The following is a 22,844-nucleotide window of genomic DNA, read 5'->3' on the forward strand; positions in this document are numbered from 1 at the left end:
ACGGTACGCAATTTAACATGAAAAGATGAGGAGAAGGTAAGACTCAGTATCCAGAGACAATAGCCAAAGGATAGTCTTGATTCCTTTTGCTTGGAAGTAAACCTAAAAGGAGATTCTTCAAGCTGAGATTCTACAAAGTATATTTGCACCCAAGAACAGCCTTCACAATCTGGCCCCACACACATTCAGGCCTTAACTCTTGCCAGTCTCCTCCAGTCATGTGCCCTATACTCCAGCCATCCTGGCAATCCTTGGAAAACCCACAGAGAGGCTCACCTCCCTGCCTTTGCATCTGCAGCTCCCTTGTATACAATGCCCTCTCTCTCCTTCCTGTAATATTCACTCCAGTTACCATTTTTTCTGGGAAGTCTAGCCTTGCTCTCTCCAAGCATCTTTGCTCTGAGCCTCAAAGCCCCTAAAGATACGAATTTCTCAAAGTACTTATACTGCATTACAAGCACATGTTCACCTTTTCTGTCTCCCTCACTAAATTGTGAGCCTTTGAAGAGAAAGAGAGAGAGAGGGAGGGAGAGAGACTATACCTAGTTTCTTGTTGCTTCCTCAATCCTTAGCACAGGGCCTGGAACAAAGTTGGTGCTGAATGGAAAGCTCATTGGATAATTATTGAGCAGACAGGCTGTGCCGTGTCTGTGGGGGGCAAACTAATTGCCAGGTGCCTATGAGAGCTATGCTGGATGTCTCCTCTTCTCCTCTGCACCATTCATCAGGATCATATCCTGGGGATACTGCACTAGGGGTGGGGCTGAGGAATTTTCACATCTGAAAAGCTGGAATGGTTGTACAATTAGACATCACATCTCTCAGAAAGGAGAAATAGTTAGGATTCTTTAAAAGGATTAGTAACTATTGCACGTGTGACAGCCTGAGCCAAGAATTTAAAAGGCTACTGGCAAACTTCAGCCATTTTTATGACTAGCTTATTTTAGTTGTAAAGATCACCAGGAAAGCATACATTAAAGACACAATGGGATACTACCACACTCTCATCAGAAGGACTAAAAATAAAAAGACGTCGTCAAATGTTGGAGCAACCGGAACTCTCATACACAGAAGATGGCAGTGTAAGTTTGTACGAACAGCTTGGAAAGCTGTTTGGAAGTTTCTATTAAATGTATACTTACCCTGTGACCTAGCAATTCTATTCTTAGTTATAGATCCAAGAGCATTGTCCACCAAAGGTAGCCCCAAATTGGAAACAATACAAATGTCTATCAACAGGAGACTGAATAAACAAATTGTGGTATAGTCTTATAATCAATACTATTCTGCAATAAAAAAGAACAAAATGCTGATATATACAATGTGGATGAATATCACAGATGATATCCTGAGCAAAAAGTGCCAAATACAGCTGGAGAGGATGTGGAGAAACAGGAACACTCATTCATTGCTGGTGGCAATGTAAACGGTACAGCTGCAGTGGAAGACAGTTTGGTGGTACCTCAGAAAGTTAAGTATAGAATTACCATATGATCAGGCAATTTGACTTCTAGATGGATACCCAAAAGAATTGAAAGCAGGGACTCAGATATTTGCACACTGATGTTCACAATGGCATTATTCACAATTGCTAGAAAATAGAAACAACCCAAGTGTCCATCAACCAATGAATGGATGAACAAAATGTGGTATATACATATGGTGGAATATTATTCAGCTATAAAGAGGAATGAAGTTCTGATACATGTGACAACATGGATGAACCTTGAAGACATCATGTTGAGCAAAATAAGGCAGATACAAAGGAACAAATATTGTATTATTTCACTGATAAGAAATAATTGGTATAAGCAAACCCATAGAGTCAGATTTTTTTCATTTATATAAATGGTATTTTAAAATGCTAAAACAGAAAATTATTTTAAAATAATTAATATAAGTCCAAACTTCAGCATTAAGTAAAATTGTGAGACTGATGATAGAATCATGGCAGTTTGGGCTTATTTTATCCCAGGGTAAAATCCAAGATGGGCTTCAAAGGAGTTCATGAATCCCCTGAAATGTTATGTAGGATTTTGTGCTAATGTGAATTTTTCTGGAAGGAAAGTTCATAGTTGTCATCAGGTTTTCATAAAGTGAGATGTGCTTGTAAGTATAAAACACCAGATTTCAACAATTCAGCTTGAAAAAGAGAATGTAAAATATCTCAATGATTTTTATACTGCTTACATGTTGAAATGACATTCTGGATGTTGAGTCATATAAAATGTACTATTAAAATAAATGTCTTCTGGTTTTTGTTTCTTTTTCAATGCAATTACTAGAAAATTTAAAATTACATATGTGGCTTGCATTTGTGGCTCACATATTTCCAGTGGACATGCTGGGTTAAAGTAAAGGCCAAGAAAAATATACATTTAATAGAAACTTCCATGAGAAATAACATCTATTTTATATTTAAAGCATATTTATAAAGTAAGAAACTTGAATTTGTAAAAAAAAATGAACTTCTGTAAAATGTAGAACTTCTGTAAAATACAGTGATGTAAATACAAATTTCACTTTTCCCCTTTAGTCATTTAGCCAGGGAATAAACCAGTAGCAGAATTTTAAATTCTTTTATCTTTTTAAATCAAAACTGTAGATTCCAAGGGTTCAGATAGAGGTAGAAATCAGAATTTTTTTTCCTAAGTTCCTGGGAAATGTAGATAAATGGGTTAAGTGTCATTTTGTTTGTTAATCTAATCTACATCCACCAAATAACAAAGAGTTTATTGCATTTGTCTTGGACCAGGCCCAGCTCCCACCTATGTTTTATGATCCCTCATAGGGGTAATTAAAGTGTATAGTCTTTTACAGAGACAGAATGCTCTTTTCTTTGCCTGAGCTTTAGGAAGGCAGGTTTTGCCTTCGGGTCTCCAGGTCTGGGGGGGTGCTTCACAATCTCTCTCCTCAGCTTTTCCCTGTGATCCTAAGGCTGAATCCTTCAGGTACAGTTGCCCAGATTTTTTTTCCCCTCTTCCATTCTTATTATCAAGGTTCAGACTCATCTGGAACATTCTGTTGAAAGCTGTTTCTTGTTATAGGAGCTTGTATCTTCTGTGGCTGAACAATGGGTGAGTATAGTGTCACATTTGTTTTATTACATAGCCCTGCATCGAATCTGTTACAGAAAAGAGCAAAGTTATAGAATTCATCTCCTCTCCCTAATATCCTGATACCTTTTGCAATGCAAGCCATTGTCTGGGTGCTATTTAATAGATCAGTCCCAAGTTGCTACAGATACAGAACCATGGGTGAATTTAGTCATAAGCACATTTTTCTCATGAGTACTGCATTCATGATTACTCTCTCCCATTCACTTCTATCCCTGAAAAAACTTGAAGAAGTAGGCCTGTTGGTGTTCAGGATTTCCATAACATGATGCCATTCAGATGAGTTTTAATTGGCCCCAGTTACCATCATGTTTTTGTCAACCAGTTGACTTGTTCTAGCAAATTCAGTCCCCAGGCAACCACGTTCCTAAGCATATTTTTTGGAACCTGTTCTTTTGTTTTCTGGGAGTGGTATTTCTATCCTCTAAAGTGGCAATTGCTCCCCAAGACAAGTCAGGAGCTGTTAACAGCTAACAGCTCTGTTCTGTTTCTTAATGTTCTTTTAGGAAGCAACAACCTCAATCATACAACGCAGCTAGCTAATGTGGGGCTGCAAGGGCCAAGAGTAATGGCTCAGAGCTTCTCCAATTTGACTGTGCATAGGAATCACCTGAGGATCCTGTGAAAGTGCAGACTCTGATTTCCTAGATCTGAGGTGGGGCCTGAGATTCTGCACTTCTAACAATGGTAAACACAAAACACAGACGCTTCCATTACCTCAATCATTTTTCAATTCCAAGAAAGTATATCTATTGCCAGGTATTTGATGCCAATATTCAATTCCATGGTATAGGCAAATTCTAAAAAGAAAAAAAAGTATACCAAGTGGAAGCCAAAATAAATCTTAGAGACATTTTTATATATGATTGTTCTATCTCTCTTGACTATAGGCAGATAATTTTGTGCCATATAAATTGAGGGCTGTGTGCATACTATGAGCCAGATACATGCCACCAGCTGGCAGTTGGTGTGAGGACTGAGAAGATGAACGATAGCGGCCTCTGCCCCAGCCTCCCGGCTCACAGTCTCAGTAGGGTGGGGAGGTAGGCACTGCCTTGGTATTTACAAAGGGCTGTGACTGTCATAGAGACATCATGAACTATTTTCGCAGTCCAGAGGCAGGACTGGATCACTACCTGGATGGTATTTTTGGCTTCTCTATCCTAAAGAAATGCTCCCTTATGCGATCTAAATTTTAGGCGGAAAAAAATAAGCCTCCATGTCTAGATAACTTTTCAGCAAGTTTTGGAACTTTAACTTACAGCAGAGGCAGAAGGGTGTGAATGGGTTTCTGTGCCAGGACACATGCTTGACACACCTTAGAAAGGTGAAGGTCACAGAGGCGGGACTTCAAATTCCAAGCTTTTACCACTGCAACAGATTGAGTCTTAAGAAATTCTCGACTCTTCCTGGAATGGTTTCTTTATTTCCAAGTAAATAATGATGGTGGCAGCAGCATCTTTTATGTGCCCGGCACTCACTGTTCTAAGCATTTTACATATATTAACTCATTTCATAATCTTCATAACAACCCAAGAGGTACTGTCTCCATTTTATGGATGAGAAAACTAAAGCATGACAGGTTAAATCATTTCCTCGTGGTTACATGGAGATTATGTGGCAACCCTAGGATACGAACCTGGGAAACCCTTTGCTACCTAAAGTTTGGTCTGTTGACCAGCATCAGAGGCTTCACCCAGGAGCTTGCCAGGAATACAGAATCTCAGGTCCACTCTGGGCCTCTTGATTCAGAGTCAGCATTTTAAGCAAGATTCCCAGATGATTTACTTGATCTTTAAAGCCTGAAACGCACTGTTCCAAACCACCACACTAGGCAACATTTGTTGATTAAGGACCTCCCTACTTTCTACCTTGGTCTGAACCTCTATTCCAAGGCCTCAGACATTCCAGAGCATTTTGAAGGATTTCTGCCAACCTTAGGCAACTTCCTTATAGTCCCCCGGGACACCACTCTTGTCGGCACGTGAACCTGCCTCAGTTTCATCCCATGTTGACCTGAGCCAAAGGTAGGTCCTTTCCACAATAGATCTATGAGCATCAAACATTTCAGCTTCTTCACTGAGGATCCGAGGGGTCATAGAGAGAAGTCACTTCACTAACTTTATAGCCTTCTGTCATCTCTCTGGCACTTTGTCTACTATCATTCATTCATTCTTTCCCTTCATTTTCAGTCTGTCTTGGAGTCTTTCTTGGATTCTTCCTCCTCTTCCTACCCCTCTGCAGTAGTGGCTAAAACCTCTTCTTGTCTCCAGCAGAACAGTCCCATTCTCATCCAGATCCCTCAGAGATTTGTAAAGGCATATTTCCAAACAAACACAGTTCCCCGTTTTAGAGGAATTCTGGTGCTAGTTGTTATTAGATATCATTTGCCCATCTTGTTACATCTACTTCTTGTGTTTTAACCTCTTTTTATTCTAAATATAATACACATACAGAGAAGTATATACACATTAGCTTTTTATCTTCAACTTTCTCTCTTTGAATGTTAACAGAGAATGAGCTGTTTTATAGCAACCTATTAAATAAAAATATAAACCATGCCGCTTAGTAAAATGGCCATAGTAGTAAAGAGTACACAGATCCAAAGTATAAATGAACCAAGGTGAAGCTTAAAACAGAAAGCTAAAGGTCTATGCTATCTGTTAGTTGCTAAATGGAATATGCTGAACTGTCTGTCCCTTACTGCTTATGCCAGAAAATAAAATAGGTAAATGCTCTTACAAGAGAATATTCCAATGCTGTGTCTACCTTGCTGCAAAATATGTAGTATACTCTTTCAGATTAAATGGAAAATGCAAAATATGGATGATGGTACTTTGGATTACATAGTAACATCCAGATAAAATGAATAATTACAATAGGTTCCTGTTTAATCAGGATCTGACTCTTTAGCATGTGGATTAAGCTCCTGTTTTCTGCTACTTCCTGTCTGTCTTTGATCCTTTTACAGTCAATGAAAAGAAATAGTAGAAGCCAAAGAAGTCAAATATGCAGTCTCTCTAATGAATTCTGTAATGTGTTAATCACTCTCATAAAAGATTAGCTGCGAGAAGGTTGAGCTCTGTATTGTGTGGCAGTCTCTGGATTATGTGAGATCAAGCAGCACATCACTGCTCCCTCTGACCCCGCTAACATCGATAACTCATGGTTGACAAGATATCTGCCATACTAAATGCTTCCTCTCAAAGGAAAAAAACAGCACTTAAAGAAAGTGATCCTCTAATCTCAAGTAATTAATTGCAAGTGGTTTTAAAAGAGCAGGGAGCAGGCTTGCTACTGCCTTTTGGTGATCTGTCTAAATATAACCATCCTTGTCAGATTTTCCTCAGTGATTAATTTTAATTTTAAAGCTATGTGAGTGTCTCAAATGTTTAAAGTAGGAAAAAAATGTTCAGACATGTATTAAATCGTAAAACAGGAATGGACCAGAAAAGAAACCACCCATTGCCCAGATCACCATCACCATCAACAACAAAAACGAAAACACAAGTACTAAATGTTGGAAACACGTTTAGGACTGATAACCCTCCCTTCCCCTTTGCTGTTTTCTATTAAAGTAAAACTCTGCTTATCCTTCTAGGCCTGTGTGCCAGTTTGAATGTATTATGCCCCCTCAAATGCCATTATCTTTGATGTAATCTTGTGTGGGCAGACCTATCAGTGTTAATTAGATTTGTAATTCTTTGAGTGCTTCCATGGAGATGCGCCCCACCCAACTGTGGGTGGTGACTCTGACTGGATAATTTCCATGGAAGTGTTGGCCCACCCATTCAGAGTGGGTCTGAATTAAATTACTGGAGCACTATATAAGCTCAGACAGAAGGAGTGAGCTTGCTACAGCCAAGAGGGACACTTTGAAGAAAGCACAGGAGCTGCAGATGAGAGACATTTTGAAGATGGCCGTTGAAAGCAGACTCTTGCTCTGGAGAAGCTAAGAGAGGACAAATACCCCAAGTGCAACTACGGGTGACATTTTTGAGGAACTGCAGCCTAGAGAGGAGCGTCCTGGGAGAAAGAAATTTTGTAACCAGAACTTTGGAGGAGACGTGAGCCATGTGCCTTCCCAGCTAACAGAGGTTTTCCAGGTGCCATTGGCCATCCTCCAGTGAAGGTACCTGATTGTTGATGCATTACCTTGGACACTTTATGGCCTTAAGACTGTAACTGTGTAACCAAATAAACCCCCTTTTATAAAAGCCAACCCATCTCTGGTGTTTTGCATTCCAGCAGCATTAGCAAACTAGAACAGCCTGGTTCAAATTCCCCTCAGCAAAGCTTTCATAGGTCACTCCAGCCAACTACTATCTCTTTCTCTTCTTAGCATCTTGAATATGCAATACATGCTCCATTCACTTGGATTTGCCAAAAACATAAATAATAATGAATAACTAAAAGGAGTGTTTACTTTTTCCTAAATATGTGTGTTGACTCCCACTTAAATTTAAGTTTCTTCAGGGAAGAATAATTGGCTGTACTTTTTGTACCTCCCATTGGCATAGCATGAAGTTTTGCATGGAGAAAAACTTAATAAATGTATTTTTGAAAACATATTTGTCCAAAGGGAGATGGTAACTAGCTGCTCCATGTATTATTTATGAGAAGCACAGTCCCAAACCAGAAATTGTTGGACCTTCGTATGGTCTCCTCACATTTCTAGAAAAAGCTGTCCATTTTTGTGGTCATCTCCAGTGGCTACCACTGAGGGTATTAATGAAATAAGTCAAGGCAACATAGCAATCAACAATTGCCAAAACATTTGTTTAAGATTTTGTAAAAGTGATGAATATTTTTTGATCACTATTTTATTCCCCATTTTCCACCCCTACTGAGTATATTTAGAAGCAAAAAAATTTGAATTTTGCCTCTAGGTCAACCAAAGACTTGCTATGAAATTATTGATAAGTCCTAGTAGCAGGGGTTTGAAAAATTCATCAGTGGACAATGAAACAGACTAGATAGACCCTAATGTATGAATTTAATATAGAATTTCAGAAAGGTAAATGTGGTAGTTTGGAGTTGTTATATATCCCAGAAAAGGCCATGTTCTATTAATCCATTCTTGTGGGTGCAGAAACATTGTGGATAGGACTTTTTGATTAGGTTGCTTCAATTGCAATATGACCCAGCCCATTCAAGGTGAGTCTTAATCCTTTACTGGAGCTCTTATGAGAGGGCACACACACACACAGACACACACACACACACACACACACAGAGACGCAAGAAGGACCCACAGTAGCTGAGACAGCCATTGAAACCAGAGCCCAGGAGAAAAGGACCAGCAGAAGTCATCATGTGCCTTCCCATATGACAGAGAAACCCTGAATACCTTTCTTCAGAGAGGGTATCCTCTTGTTGATGCCTTAATTTGGACATCTTTCATGGCCTTATAATTGTAGCTTGTAACACAATAAATCCCCATTGTTAAAACCTATTTCTGATATATAGCATTCCAGCAGCATTAGCAAACTGAAACAGTAGCTTTAACTAATGAGGGAGGGATGAAGCAGTTTTAAAAATGAGAAAAGTTAATATTACAGGGGGTAATACAGATAGAGCCTCATCTCATACTACACACTGAAATGAGTGGCAGATGGTTAAAAGAGTAATTCTTTTTTTTTTTTTTTTTTAATCATCATTTTATTGAGATATATTCACATACCACGCAGTCATACAAAACAAATTGTACTTTCGATTGTTTACAGTACCATTAAGAGTAATTCTTTTAAAGAAACTAAAAAAAAAAAACCCTCAAGAAAGAGCAGCTGAATATTTAATTGATATTTAAATGGGGAAAAATACTTAAGTATAAAAACAATAGAGGAAATCACAAAGGAAAGACTGATAGATTTATATGAATTAATTTTTTTAAACTATAGGACAATAGATAAAAATATAAAAGTAATACAAAAACTTAGATATTTGCTGAGCCCCTACTATATGGCAGGTATTATTCTAGATGCTTGGGATAAATCAGTAAACAGAACAAACAGCCCCGTGTCTCTGATATCAAGGATCTTACATTCTAGAGGATAGAGGCTGACAGTTAAATGAATTATATTTAATTATATAAATATGTGAAAAGTGCTTTGGGAAAAAGAAAACTAAAGCAACTGAGGGTTGTGGTGGTTGAGAGTATGAAGTATTAAATAGGGTAGTCAGGGTAGACCTCAATGAGGGTAAGATTTGAACAAAGACTTGAAGGAGGTGAGGGCATGGACTCAGTGGGTATCTTGGGAGAGAGTGTTCCAGGTGGAGGGAGTAGCTATTTACTGGAGCAGCAAAGACTAATGACAAATTTGAAAACAAATATTTGCAATACCTGAGATGGGCAAAGAGATAATATCTTTAACAGAGAAAATCAGTAAGAAAAAACATTAATACCCTATAGAAAATAGGCTGATGACATGAATAGATAATCTCTGGATAAAGGACAACAGAAAGTGAAATATGTCCAATCTAACAAGTAATTAGGAAAGTACATATTAAAGCAAACTCACTATGGGGATATCCAGTTTGTGAATATTAAATTATTTGGTGAATAGGTGATGAGAGATCTACTCTTCTAAATAGTTAATGAAAGCATAAAATGACACAATCTTTGCTTAAATAATTTGCCTATATTTATTAGCAGCCCTTTTTATGATTACAAGTGCTTAATACCTGACTATTACCTAACTGAGGTCTCTGGCCCAGGATGTATCTGTGAGCATTTGGTGCTTCCATATGAATGTTCCATAAACACTTCAAACTCCAGATGTCCAAAGCCAAACTCATCTCCTCCTACCCCTACCCCAGTCCCTAAATCTTCTCCTCTTGTCTTAGTTCAGTGAATGGCACCAACATATATCCAATTGTGTAAGACATAAACTCATACTTTATCCTTGATGACTTCTCTGTAGCTTCCTGAGTTCCATTAATACCACATTTCTGTCATTTCTCTTTCTCTAATATTTCTGGAATCCATTCCATCCTGTCTATTCACACTGAAACCGCCTTAGCTCAGCCCTTACCATTTTACACCTAGGCTTACTGCTTACCTAGCCCAGTTGCTTTTACACCTCCAATCCATCTGTCTCATATATGCCATAGGGTTCTTTCTAAAATATAAACCAGATCAAACCACAATTTGCCTAAAAGGACATTTGCTTAAAATTTTTAATAAATTTAAATTATGAAGTATTTCATATATTCAAAGTGTATTTAAAACAATATCACAGACCCCCATGTAACCACCATTCATATTTGCTCTATTTGCTCTCTCTGTCTTTTTTCCTTCTTCCCTCTCTCACCAAGCTAACCACTATTTTACAGTTAGTAAGTTTTTCCCATGCATGTTTTTATACTTTCACTATGTAAGTGTATAGGCATTTACTTTTTAATGAGGGACTGAGTCCAGGAGGTTACAGTAGAAATTGTAACACTTGCCTTGGCAGGCTGCATGAGAAGACACCTGGAGAATCAGGCAGCCAGTGCCAACCAAACCTGCCCCTCACTAACAATTGGTAGGGAAAAATAGGGCTCACATTAGCTTTTTAAAATGCAATCAGTGGGAGTTAAAATCAGAAAATCAAAAATGCTTACACAACTGTAGCTGATTTTAAAAATTGAAATAGTGTTAGATTGCACACCTAATCAATGAACACATTCTCCTTGGTCAATTAATTCTTCACAAATTCTATCACATCTATCTCTATCTTCTGTCCCTGAAGTCACCTTACTAATACAAAGCTTTTTACCACAAGCTGCAGTCCTCAAATCTACCTTCTATTGTTCCCTTTTTTTATCCACCATGTATTTAGCTATCAGATCAGTTCCTCTAAAATATCACACTGATCATTTTCCTCTGTGAAAGGCCTCTGGTGGTTACCTCATTGTGACCAGATCTGCTAGGTGCCTACCCCCACCCTCATTGTGACCAGATCTGCTAGGTGCCTACCCCCACCCACTAATATCCCTTTATAACCAAATTCCAACTTCTTCTGGGTACCAAGGTACATTTCCTAGCCTGCTTTGCAAATAGTAGTCGGCAGATGAGATTGTAGGTAGAAGTTGCTGGTAAGACCCCCTGTTTTAGTTTCCTAATTGCTAAAACAAATACCATACAAGGGGTTAGCTTAACAACGGAAATTTATTGGCTCACGATTTCAGAGGCCAGAAGGCTAGCTTTCTCCTGGGGCTGGTAGTATTCTGGCTGGCCAGCAATCTTTGGGATTCCTTGGCTTTTGCCCCATATGGCAATACACATGGAAACAACTTCTTTCTCTTCAGGGTTCTATTGAGTTCCAGCTTCCTGCTTCTGTCTGTGGCCTTCTCTGTAAAGCCTCTAGTAATAGGATAAAGATTCATCCTGATTCACTTGGCCACAGTTTAACTAAAAATAACCACATACATCGAAAGGTCCTATTTCCACAGGTTCACACCCTGAGTAGTGAAGATCAAGAACATATTTTTCTGGGGTACATAATTCAAACTCTGTTGGGGATTGAATCATGTCCCCCACAAAAAACATGCTCACGTCCCAACCCCCGGTACTGTGGGTGTGAACACATTTGTACATAGGGACTTTAAAGATGTTATTGTTTAAGGTGAGCCCAAACTGAAGGAGGGTGGGCCTGAATCTAATATCACTGGAGTCCTTATAAGCAAAGGAGATTGGATACAGAGGGAGGAGCCATGGGAAGAGCAAGAAACTGGAAGTCAATGGACCCTGGAAAGGAAAGGACAGGATATCGCCATGCGCCATGTGCATTGCCATGTGACAGAAAAGCCAAAGACAAGGATTGCCAGCAGCCAACCCCAGAATGCGAGTTCTCTGGGAGAGAGCATCACCTTGCTGGTGCTTCAAGTTTGGACTTCTCCTAGCCTCAAAACCTGAGCCCCAAAATTCCTGCTATTCAAGCCAACACATTGTATGGCTGTTTTAGCAACTAGGAAACTAAAACAGGGGGCCTTACCAGAATTCCCATCCAACAACTTCTAATGACAATCTCATCTGCCAACTCCATTCTAAAGCAGTCTCCAGCACCCCCTAAGGAGGGGAAACACAGCCAGTATGGGATGCTTTTTGCCCTCCACCCCCACCCCTCTCTCATCATTTTTTTGCCTTGGATTTATTTATGAGCTTTAAAGCTCCAGCAGCCATTAAGGACCAGGAAACAATCTTGAGATAAAGGCATATGTTAAGAACATCAGTGCAGAAAGTGAGAAAGTGTCTGAGTCCCAGATGATCTTGTAACCATTTCATCTGCCCTGGAGAGGAGAAGAAACCTCTCTGTCTTTAGGTCACTGTTACTTAGGGTTTTCTTTTATGGATAGGCAAGCCTAATCCAAATGAATATATTTAAGATCAATTTTTAGAAAATTAAGACCAAATTCCTTATTCTGGAAGTTGAGGGCTTCCATAATCAGGCTTTAACCATCTTGCTCTTTTCCCCAAATAAACCTTGAGCTCTTTTAGATTGGTCTGATCATTTTTTAAATGGGGAAAATAGTTGGGGAAAGGATAAGGTGATAAAACTCAAATCAGGATATTTTTCCCACTTGTTAACTGCCCTTACAAAAATTTTAGTATTTGAAAAGTGTCAGATTAATGATTTTAAAAAGTCAGTGGGTATAAAAAAGTCAATGGACTGGACTTCAATTATTGACATTTTATCATCACTCTCATTCTCATGAATAAAGTCTTACTACACACATATTGCATTTTTCTAAGACCATTTGATAGAGAGATTTATAGATGAATACTTACATACATGTATAATACATAAATACATAAATAAGTTTTAAGAATACTGGCTCTAGGAGAATCACTTGCCCAAAGTTACTGGAATGGAGAACACATAGACTTTCTATCTTGGTTATTTCCATCTGGATAAGTTGCATTTTAATTACTTGAAGAAACAGTTCTTGTTAAATGGGCACAGAAAAGCAAAGACGAAAATTCTGCTTAAACTCTTACATTGTATAATTTCATTTCTGCTCTTATGCACATTAAACTAAGCTTGTTGGATAAAAATTTTTTGCTAAATTAAATTTGGTTTGATAAGGAAATTAGTGTGCATGTCCAGGCAAAGCACAGAATGTGTGGGTTAAAAAATGTCCTGGTTATTTTTATTTTTATGGATGATTCTATTTTACCATAGTTCCATTAGCAGACTAAATTTTTGTTAATGTTCATCTGTGTCATCAAATACATAGGCCTTTGTCCTTTGTTGGGAAATCATTCAAGTAGTAGATGGTTTGTCCTTTCTGAAGAAAATTAATACAGCCTCAAAGCTGGAACATTTGAGTATCTTCAAATTCTTCCTGCTCCAACTCCACATGATCCTCTCTTGCCATTTCCTAACACTGCCATCATTTCCTTTTTAAAACCATTTCCCTTGCTCCTCTCAGCCCCAGTTTCCCCACCAGACTTGGCCACTGGATCTTGGCTGCCTTGGTCTATGTCCTTAGCTGCATTTCAACCAAAGTACTCACCTTCCACCTTCCTGCCTGACTTCTAAACACACATAGAAACATTTAAAAAGAGTTGGATCAAAGTATTTCAGGGAGGAAAGGGCTTTTTAGAGAGTCAGAAACCTCTCAGTATGAGGTTTTAGTTATAAGGCTAATTATCTGATAGTACCTGACACATACCAAAAGCAAAAGGACTGAATCCATGAGTAGCCTGTTTTACAGGCGTCAGTTGAGGCCTGTCTTCTAAACTCAGTCACCAAAACTTCTATTGAGCTAAGATGTATAAGGAGGAATCTTGCATTTCATAGGTTATTGAAAAAACATTCAGATGAGTATGAGCAAACAATTAAAAATTGTGAAGAATTTCCTCAGCATTATTAATGGTACAAGTTAAAATAACGCAAGACAAAAGTGATGCTTACATCAATGAAACAGAGATCATAGAACAATATAAAATCCCAAATTAAAGAATTGTGTTTTCTGGGTCTCTTGCAGGATGGGGTCTCACTAAGGCACCTTGTTTCTCTAGGCAAGGATCAATATGGCACTGGAAGGAAAGCCCAAGGTGAGTTATTTTCTAGCCCTCTTTACCTATAACAACCGTTCATAAGCTCAGCACCTCCAGAATATCCCAAGCTTATTTTGATCTTTTCTTTTCCTTGCCATGCTTCTGATTGGGTCAAATTCTGGAAGAGGACTAAGAAGGCCCTTTCTTGGGGGTTGGGGGTTGAAGCTAAGACTACCAATAACTATTAGGTTGAGTCCAGATCAGTGAAATCCAGTAGAATAATCTTGAATACGCCTGACATAAAACCATACCTGCCTGTACCAGCTCAGGAGCTAAAATCCCAGAGGTGCTTAAAAGAGTACTACTCATTCCAAGTCACCTGGCTGATTAAGTAAACAAATAATATACACCAGAACGTAGCATATTATGTGTAATGTTCATCACACTTTTTTTCACTTGTGGAACCTTTTATATACATGGAATTTGATGCAGAAGCCCAATATTTAAACAGATAAAGGTCAAGCTCCATCTTGGTTGGGTGACTCAGATTCTTCCCATTCACCAGCACCCCTTCAACAGAGGCTTTTAAGGGGTTTTCTCAAAACCTCCAAAGTTCAGGGAGCTCTATCTGAAAAAGGGTTTGTCTTTCAGGCTTCACGCACTCCATCTGCTACACAGTAGGGGAGCAATAATTCTTGGCTTCCGAGGTCAGGGACATAAAGCATAGTTCTTGGGATCTCCACTCCTAGTACTTAGCTGTTTCACATCTTAGCCACTTTACAGGCTGGAGGACCTCAAAAGATATGTAGTACTTCCATTTTCCAGAGTTCTTGGAGGATATTTTCTTCTAGTTTTGGTGATTATTGAACAAAAAAAGAGCTGAAGAGAAGCATGGTCTCCCATCTTCTGAAAACTCTGCATACTGAACTTAGAATCAACTAAATAGTCTACACAACTTTAAGAAAGTTGATAAAACTCAAAACTCTGAGCACAGTGTTTTTGTCCACTAAATGTCTAGTTTATTTTTGTTTTATTTTCCCTCTTGGTGATCATTTTTTTTTTTGGTTTTTTTTTTGGCTTTTTTTTTTTTTTTATTAAATTCAGTTTTATTGAAATACATTCACACACCATACAATCATCCATGATATACAATCCACTGTCCACAGTATGATAACATAGTTATGCGTTCATCACCACAATCTATCTCTGAACATTTTCCTTACATCAGAAAGAACCAGAACAAGAATATAAAATAAAACCAAATCATCCCCCCATCTCACCCCGTTTGTCCTTTAGTTTTCATCCCCATTTTTCTACTCATCCATACACTAGATAAAGGGGGTGTGATCCACAAGGTCTTCACAATCACACTGTCACTCTTGGTGATCATTTTTAACTGAGGTACAATTTACATACAGTCAAAAACACAGGTGAGTTTTGATAAATGCATGCACTGATGTAACCTGCACTTCTATAAAGATACAGAACATTCCAGAAAGTTCTCTTGTGCCCTTTCCAAGTCAATCCAGTCTTCTCCCTGAAGTAACCTCTGCTGTGATTTCTATTACCATAGATTACTTTTGCTTTATCTGGAATGCTATAAAAATGGATTAATAGAGTGTACACTCTTTTGTGTCTAAAGTCTCACTTTTTGAGCATCTATAAAAACCTCCTCCTAGTTTCCTTATTTGTAAATTGAGGGGACTGTGCTGAAGAAAGGTGTGCAAGTATACTGAGGAGCCCAAGGTTTCCTGAGGGGGCCTCAGAAGTCACCTTGACTGGGGATGGGGTGGAGAAGAGGCTGAGGTGTAGGATTTGTGGTTACCCTACTCACCTCAAACAAAACAGCCCTATTTTTCCAACTCTTACAAATTGGGGTTCACTGTAAGATTTCATTTGGGAAAAGGGGGGGTCATTATAAAAATGTTAGAAAAGCACAGGTCTAGAAGATTCTTAGCAACCCTTTCCCCTTGAACATTCTATAAATTACAAGTACTGTTTTCTGATATGAGAGCTGTGATTGGTCTCCCCAAGGGAAGGCTGGGAGACAGAGGCAGTCAGACTGGGGGCCCCCTGAGTGAGGGCCCGGCATTGAGTGCTGTAATATTAGTACTAGTTACAATCAGATAGCACCACCCAATCTGAGGTGCCTGCACAATAGGCCAGAGGCCATGGGGAAGGGGAGGCACAAAGACATCATTCAAAAGACCCAACTCCGCAGCCAGAGAGCATTTCTATAGACTCCACCAACCCAGGCCAAGCCTGAATGTCACATTAAAGCCAGAAAGACTTTTCCATGGTTAACTTTTAAACTGCTAAAAATAATAAACAGAAAGGAAAGTGCTGACACAACTGCAACTGCAGAGACAAGCTGAAACGATGTTGTTATAATAATGTAAACAAACTGGGTTCCAAATTATAACCTATGTTCCAAACAGGCTGCTTGATATTACAAAACTCCTTGGGACTAAAGGAAGACTTTAGAGGGCTTCACTGCCACAGGTGCTTATATCCCATCTGACTTGCTCAGTCATCAGGTTATCTAATTTTTATGCCTTTTAGAGTACTCAAGGAAAAAGATTGGAGAGGCACTGTTGGATCTTCACCCAGCACAAGTTTCCTACATAACAAGTGAAAAAATGCGCTTCTTTCTTTCACTGTTCTATTATTACTCTTGTTCCCCCAAGTGAATCTGTGGCATTTCTTTCCTCCATTGTATTTTTAGCCCATTTAATGTTTTGTATTTCTTCTTGAATACTATGAAGATTAAAACTATGTTAAATAACAATAGCAGCAATACCACAACTTAGAAGATAATTCCCATAACACACAAAAAAACTGAAACTTAGTGGTAAAGATCATCAGTCTGCAAACAGTGAAGTCAAGCTTGACATCTGACCTTCTTATCCATTAAATCATGTGTGGAACTTGGCACCCACGCAGGATGGCCAATGGGAGGGAAACTGCAGATCTGGAAAAAAGGAAACACAAGATAAGTATAAGCTGTTGTTGCTTTTTTTTTTTTTTAAATTCCCCAACACTTGATTAATCTGCAACTTCTTTTCTTTCTACGTTTAAATAGGGTCTGGTTTCAGAGCTTTCTCTGATTTTGAATAAATGCAAATAGACTTAGATGAAATCTCATTCTAAAGGGGGGATGGTTTCATAAAAAGGAACTTGAATACAAGGACTCTAATAACACATTATAGGCACGGGACAATTTTTGTGGATTCTAAAGACCTACTTTTCTGTGGAGTCTCAGGGACAGGACCTGGGAGTTTTGGATTCCCAGACTGGGAAGATGACTAAAAGGCAAATGTGAATTTTAAGCCATACAGATATTTTGTGTTAAAGAGGGTCCAGTTGCTTTTCAGTGAGCAATTCCTTGGAAAGCTCTTAACAAAAGAAGTTGCAACTTTTAGTGCCGGGACAGGGGCATTACCACGTGGAACCTATGATGAAACAATAGGTTATTCATCAGAGATGTATCTAAGCACGAAGCTAGGGGCTGTCTGGATCGTTTTAAGTGTGATTATATTGGGAACACTTCTCACAGGTATAAACAAGACAAAGAGGTGGCCAAAGAGACTGTGGCATCTGCTTATGCAGCAGACTATGTCTTCAAGTGTTTGCACTGAGAGCCGGAAGCTGCTTTTCTATTAACTGTGATCCCACAATTTTTGTTGTTGTTGTTGTGGGGAACTCAGAAATCATAGAAAAATAGAGGTTAGCACATGTTTGGGTTCTCACTACCAGAATGGATCATTGTTAACATTTTGTCATATCTGTTATGTCTTTTAAAAAATTTATTTCTATTTAAGAAAAAAAAGAAGAGCATAGATATAATCCCCTTGACAACCCCAACCCAAGCCCAGACAACGAATTTTGTTTGTATCTTTCCAGTCCACATTTTTTTCACAGCTACATATACATATTTGTCTTCATGACGATAGTGTTTGTATATTTTTAATTTACCTATATGATATGAATCTATGTACATATGTAACAGACACTTTTAACTCAACATTATGTGTCCGATCTAGCCATGTTGATCTAGAATAGCTCATTCCCTTCAATTGCCACACTGAATAAATATACTCATGCATTGTCTTCTTGCTCAACACCCCTTGTTTATGTCACCATAAAAGCACCTGTTATATCATTAAAGGGATTGTTGGTTATGTGTGGGTGTGCATATGTGTGAATTTTCTATGCTTCTTGACCCTGATTTCTCGAGTGCCTCCCTGTCTTTGCTTTCATAGTGGCCCTTCCCTACTAATGACTGCATGCAGCACGGGCACTCAGGATGTTGAAAGGCAAAACTTATTTGTTAAAAATTGATCTGCTAATCAATTTTCCTCCCTTTTTAGACAATATTAAGGAAGACTTTGGAGTTGTGTCTACTTTCTATTTTCTTCAAAGTCCCACACCTCTTCTGGTCATAAATAGTCAAACGCCAAGTGTCAACTCATTGCTGATTTGAAAATCAGTAACTCTGATAGTAAGAAGCTGAAGAATAAAACATTTAAGAAGCATGCTCTAAAAATGTCCTCAAGGACTAAACAGACAAGGACAGAAAGACGCTTGCATTTGTTATTGTTGTTATGGCTTTATGGTGATTATGATTAAATATACATCACTACCCATGACACTAATATCTAAAAACAAACAGTACCTTGTATATTGAAAACAATATTGGGTTTTGAAATATTTTTTGACTCATTCTGATTTAACTTTTGAAGAATATATTTAAACTTGACTCAAGTCTAAAATTTCTCAAGAAATGGTTAATAATAATAAGCGTTATTATATATAACATTTATTAAGCACACATTATGGGTTGGATTGTGCTAATATTTTACTTAATTTCACATATTGCAATCCACAAAAGATCAGGAAATAGATATTATTAATAACCACATTTTCCAGATGAGGAGCAGACAGGCAGAGAAAGGTTGAAAATTTTGCCCAAAGTCAAACAGTGAAGAAGGGGCAAGCCAGGAATTTCACCCAGGCAGTCTAATGACAAAAGTCTTGTTCTGAATTACTAAGAAAAGTCTCATGCTTTAAAGATGAAAAGCAGCACCACTCAGGTGGCTTCCTAATTTTGATACACTACAAACACACGACATCTCTTTCATGGTATCCCTCAAAGCAAGAACAAATCAAATTAGAAGTTCTCCAGGTAGACAAATGATTTTCCAGTGATGAAAGAAATTTAAAGGACCAAGGTCAAGCCCCAGATGCCTCCAACTTAAACATACCCATTTTAAATTCTTCTCTTTAGAAAACAGGGACTTATGAATTTGCTCACAGCTCAAAGGAGACTGCCCAATTATGTTTACACAAGATTCAAAGCAAAAATGAGAATTGCTCCGTGAGACAACTTTAGCCTAGAATGTGTGTTCTTTATGCATTTTTAATTGGGGCACAAATATATTAACAGTGTGGTTATTTTGTAGTTTCAAAGGAATCTGTTTTGTAACTGATTCATATTTATATTTGGAATACATTTATTTCTGGGCATGAAACAGTTCATTTTGTTAAGGCATCTGCCCTGAGGTGAGGTTGGCATAATTTCCCATGACTGTTTCCAATTAATGCAAATTGAGGGTTAAAGGATAAACAAAGTCCCTTTAACTTGGTTTAGTAATATGTTATTTATAAATGGCTCTTTACTTGGTGTTCTGTTTTTTTGACAGTAACCACGTACAAATGAAACTGTTCAAAACAAACCAGCAAATACATAACATGTATTTACTTGCAAAGAATTATAATAGGGCAAATTTATGGCAAAAAAATTGTTGTTTATTTATCTATTTATTTATGATTTTTTTGTCTCTTGTCTCTTGTTAATTGTTATGGAGTCAGATAAACTGATTGTACTGTATTAATGGCCTACTTTCCTTACCCCCTACCCCTCCACCATATCCATCAGTTTGTACTGAGACTTTGAAGTTCTCTCACGAAAGAGATTACAGGTCTATCTTCCTGCTCTTTGATTCTGGTTTTGGCCATGTGGCCTGTTTTGGCCAATGGAATGTTGGCAGATATGCTGCATGTAGAGGTTTGAAAAATTTCTTATGTTTATCCTTTTTTAAAAAACTTTTTTCTTCTCTGGGATTGCCATGAGAATATGTCTGTACTAGCCTGTCAGAGGTGAGAAACATGGCGTGGAGCTGACTCATATTAGTTGCCTCTACCAAGGTCACCCGAGACCAGCCAAGGTGAACAGACCCACCAAGCTAAGCTAAGCTGACCACAAACACATGCCCGAGTCCAGCTGATACTAGAAGACACACCGGGCGGAGCTTCAGACTCATGAACTACTAAATGCTAATTGTTTTAAATTATTGAGTTTTGGGGGAGTTTGTTACTACCCATAGTATCCCCAAGTAATAATACTGGGCACTGGATAATTGATTTGGACTTACCCCTAATTCATTCAAAATAGACATGCTGACATAGAAGGTGGTTTAATACTAGTTAATAAAATTCAGTAAATATCAACCAAATGCCAGCTGTATCATTCAATGTTCAACCAGGAAAATATAAGACAGTCTAAATAATGAAACAGAAGGACTTTAATGCAGGGAATAGACACTGGGCTTGGAGGTTGGAAAGGGACCAAACAGGTGAGATGGAGAGAGATGTTTAGGGAGCAACAACTGTGGGAGCTCAAAGGTGTGAAAGTGCAGTAAATATGGGTAAATAGAAGTATTCTAGTTTGGCTTAGAGAGCTGTGTATTTGGGAGGGGGACCAGGCAAGGATGCTACAAAGGCAGGTATAGAGCCAGAGTTTGAAAGATTTTTGGATTCTAATCCAGACAGACTGGACTTTGTTCTGAAGGCAATGGGAAATTAAATGGTTCTAAGCAGAGGGTAATATGATCCGAATGTGCTCTGGGAATATAACTCTTGACAGAAATTTGAGGGCTGGATTGGAGGGAGAGGAACTGGATCAGGGTTATTAATTAAGTGTAGATCTCAGGGAACTCACAACCTTCCTGAAATAATTTGCAGAAATGTGTGTAAGCATTCAATTTTCTGAGAGATGATGCAGAGCTTTCACATGATTTTCAGTGGAGTCCATGGCTTCAACACCCCACCCAAAATTTTAAGCACTAGAAGCAAGGAAGCCAGCTAGAAAGCATCTATAATAATTCCTTTAATGAGGATCAAAAATGTAACAGTGGTAGTGGTAATGGAAAGGAGGAAACAGATGAACATTTATGAGGCAACATACAAATAATCTAGAACAGAAATAAAACAAGAGTAAGAGACACTTAAAGGTTTAACTGTGGGCAACATCCATCTGCTGATCCCTTCCCTTTATCCACAAATGGAGGAAGCAACTCATGTTGTCAAGATCCTTTCCAGATTTACTGAAGTGAAAAGTTCCAAGATAAACACTGGAATTTATACTACCACTCTCCCCCTCCAATGTTCATCAAAGGTAACACTAATCAAACTCAACCTTTTCTTACTGCTGAGTCCAAATGAAACCTCAAAATCCTTCTCAAACAGCACCCCAGGCCACCACTGCCAATCGACTCAAGATGAAACCTACACACCATCTCTGCTCTAAGACCTTTTATAGAGCTACTGTTTGTATTTATTGTAAAGACTGTTTTTTTTTAATTTCATAAGGATGAAAGACCAATGAATGAGTTTATTTGGTGAAATGTATTACATATTAATACGATATATATATGTGCATGTATTTGCATATTTCTCACATAAGGGAGACTTATTTATATACAGTTGGGTAACTAGCTAGATCTTACCAAGTTCTTACATCCATAAAATGTTAATTCAAAGTAATTAATACTGTTTGAATTTAGCGGAATTAGGAGGGAAACTGCATAAACAAAAAATTAATCTATTATCAAATCATCATTGTAAAGTTTTTAAATCCACATGTTATCATAATCACTTCTAGTGGGTTCACTGTTTGGTAAATTCTTCTTAACAAATGAATATATAGTGTTACCACTATATTTTCCCTTCAAAGAATGATGATTCTTGAGTTTTCATTGAATGTTGTTATGTTTGTTTACTAACTTTGGGAAGTATGCCATCTGACGTTAAGAAAAGAGGTATAATTATCAGAGTTGCTTTCCATATAAGACAATAATGAAGATAGATTCAGATAAACCAAATTTTGTTTTACTTGGATTTCTACCAGCATGAAAATAATTACTCTCTATATCAACATGTTGGCCTTCCCTGCTCATCTCAACCCCACACTTGAAAGTTTGATCTGTTTGGTTCCAAACAAACAATATTTTGGAAAATAGTTTAAATAGAAAAATAATCCATGAAAATGGAAAAAACAAAACAAAACAAAAAAAACCTCACTCTACCCCAGCAGTAATTATTTGACCATGACCCAACATAAAAAGTATGTTTTAATTGGCAACGGACACATGCATGTATAGGTGTGTGTATGTATATCTAGCTAAAACAAAGTTACACAAAATAATATCCTTATTCATGCAATGAACTTGGACATTTTCTATTCCATTCTACTACATTCTATTTTATATACTATTTCATATTAAAATGTTATTAATATCCCAATAAATTGATTTCATGACCCACTAAAAGGGCTCAGTACACAATTTGAAAACATACTGTAGAAAATGACCAAAGTCCTCTGATTTTATTCAACAATGTAAACATTTCCACAAAAGATCAATCCTGTGCAATTTAGGAAAAAAAATCCTCTTGGCTCACTC

At 37.9% G+C, this 22,844-nt stretch overlaps 1 protein-coding gene across 6 annotated transcripts in view; it reads right to left on the minus strand.

Annotated features, from left to right (window-relative positions):
• Positions 1-22,844, minus strand: part of THRB (thyroid hormone receptor beta) — a 431,077-nt gene that overhangs the window by 219,668 nt on the left and 188,565 nt on the right. For all 6 annotated transcript variants that reach the window (XM_037845829.1, XM_037845840.1, XM_037845820.1 and 3 more), the window contains exon 2: positions 17,003-17,074. The gene's annotated coding sequence lies outside the window, so the exon portion shown is untranslated. The remainder of the gene's footprint in view (positions 1-17,002; positions 17,075-22,844) is intronic.

This window comes from Choloepus didactylus, chromosome 1 (genome assembly GCF_015220235.1).
Source record: "Choloepus didactylus isolate mChoDid1 chromosome 1, mChoDid1.pri, whole genome shotgun sequence".
Lineage (NCBI taxonomy): Eukaryota > Metazoa > Chordata > Mammalia > Pilosa > Megalonychidae > Choloepus > Choloepus didactylus.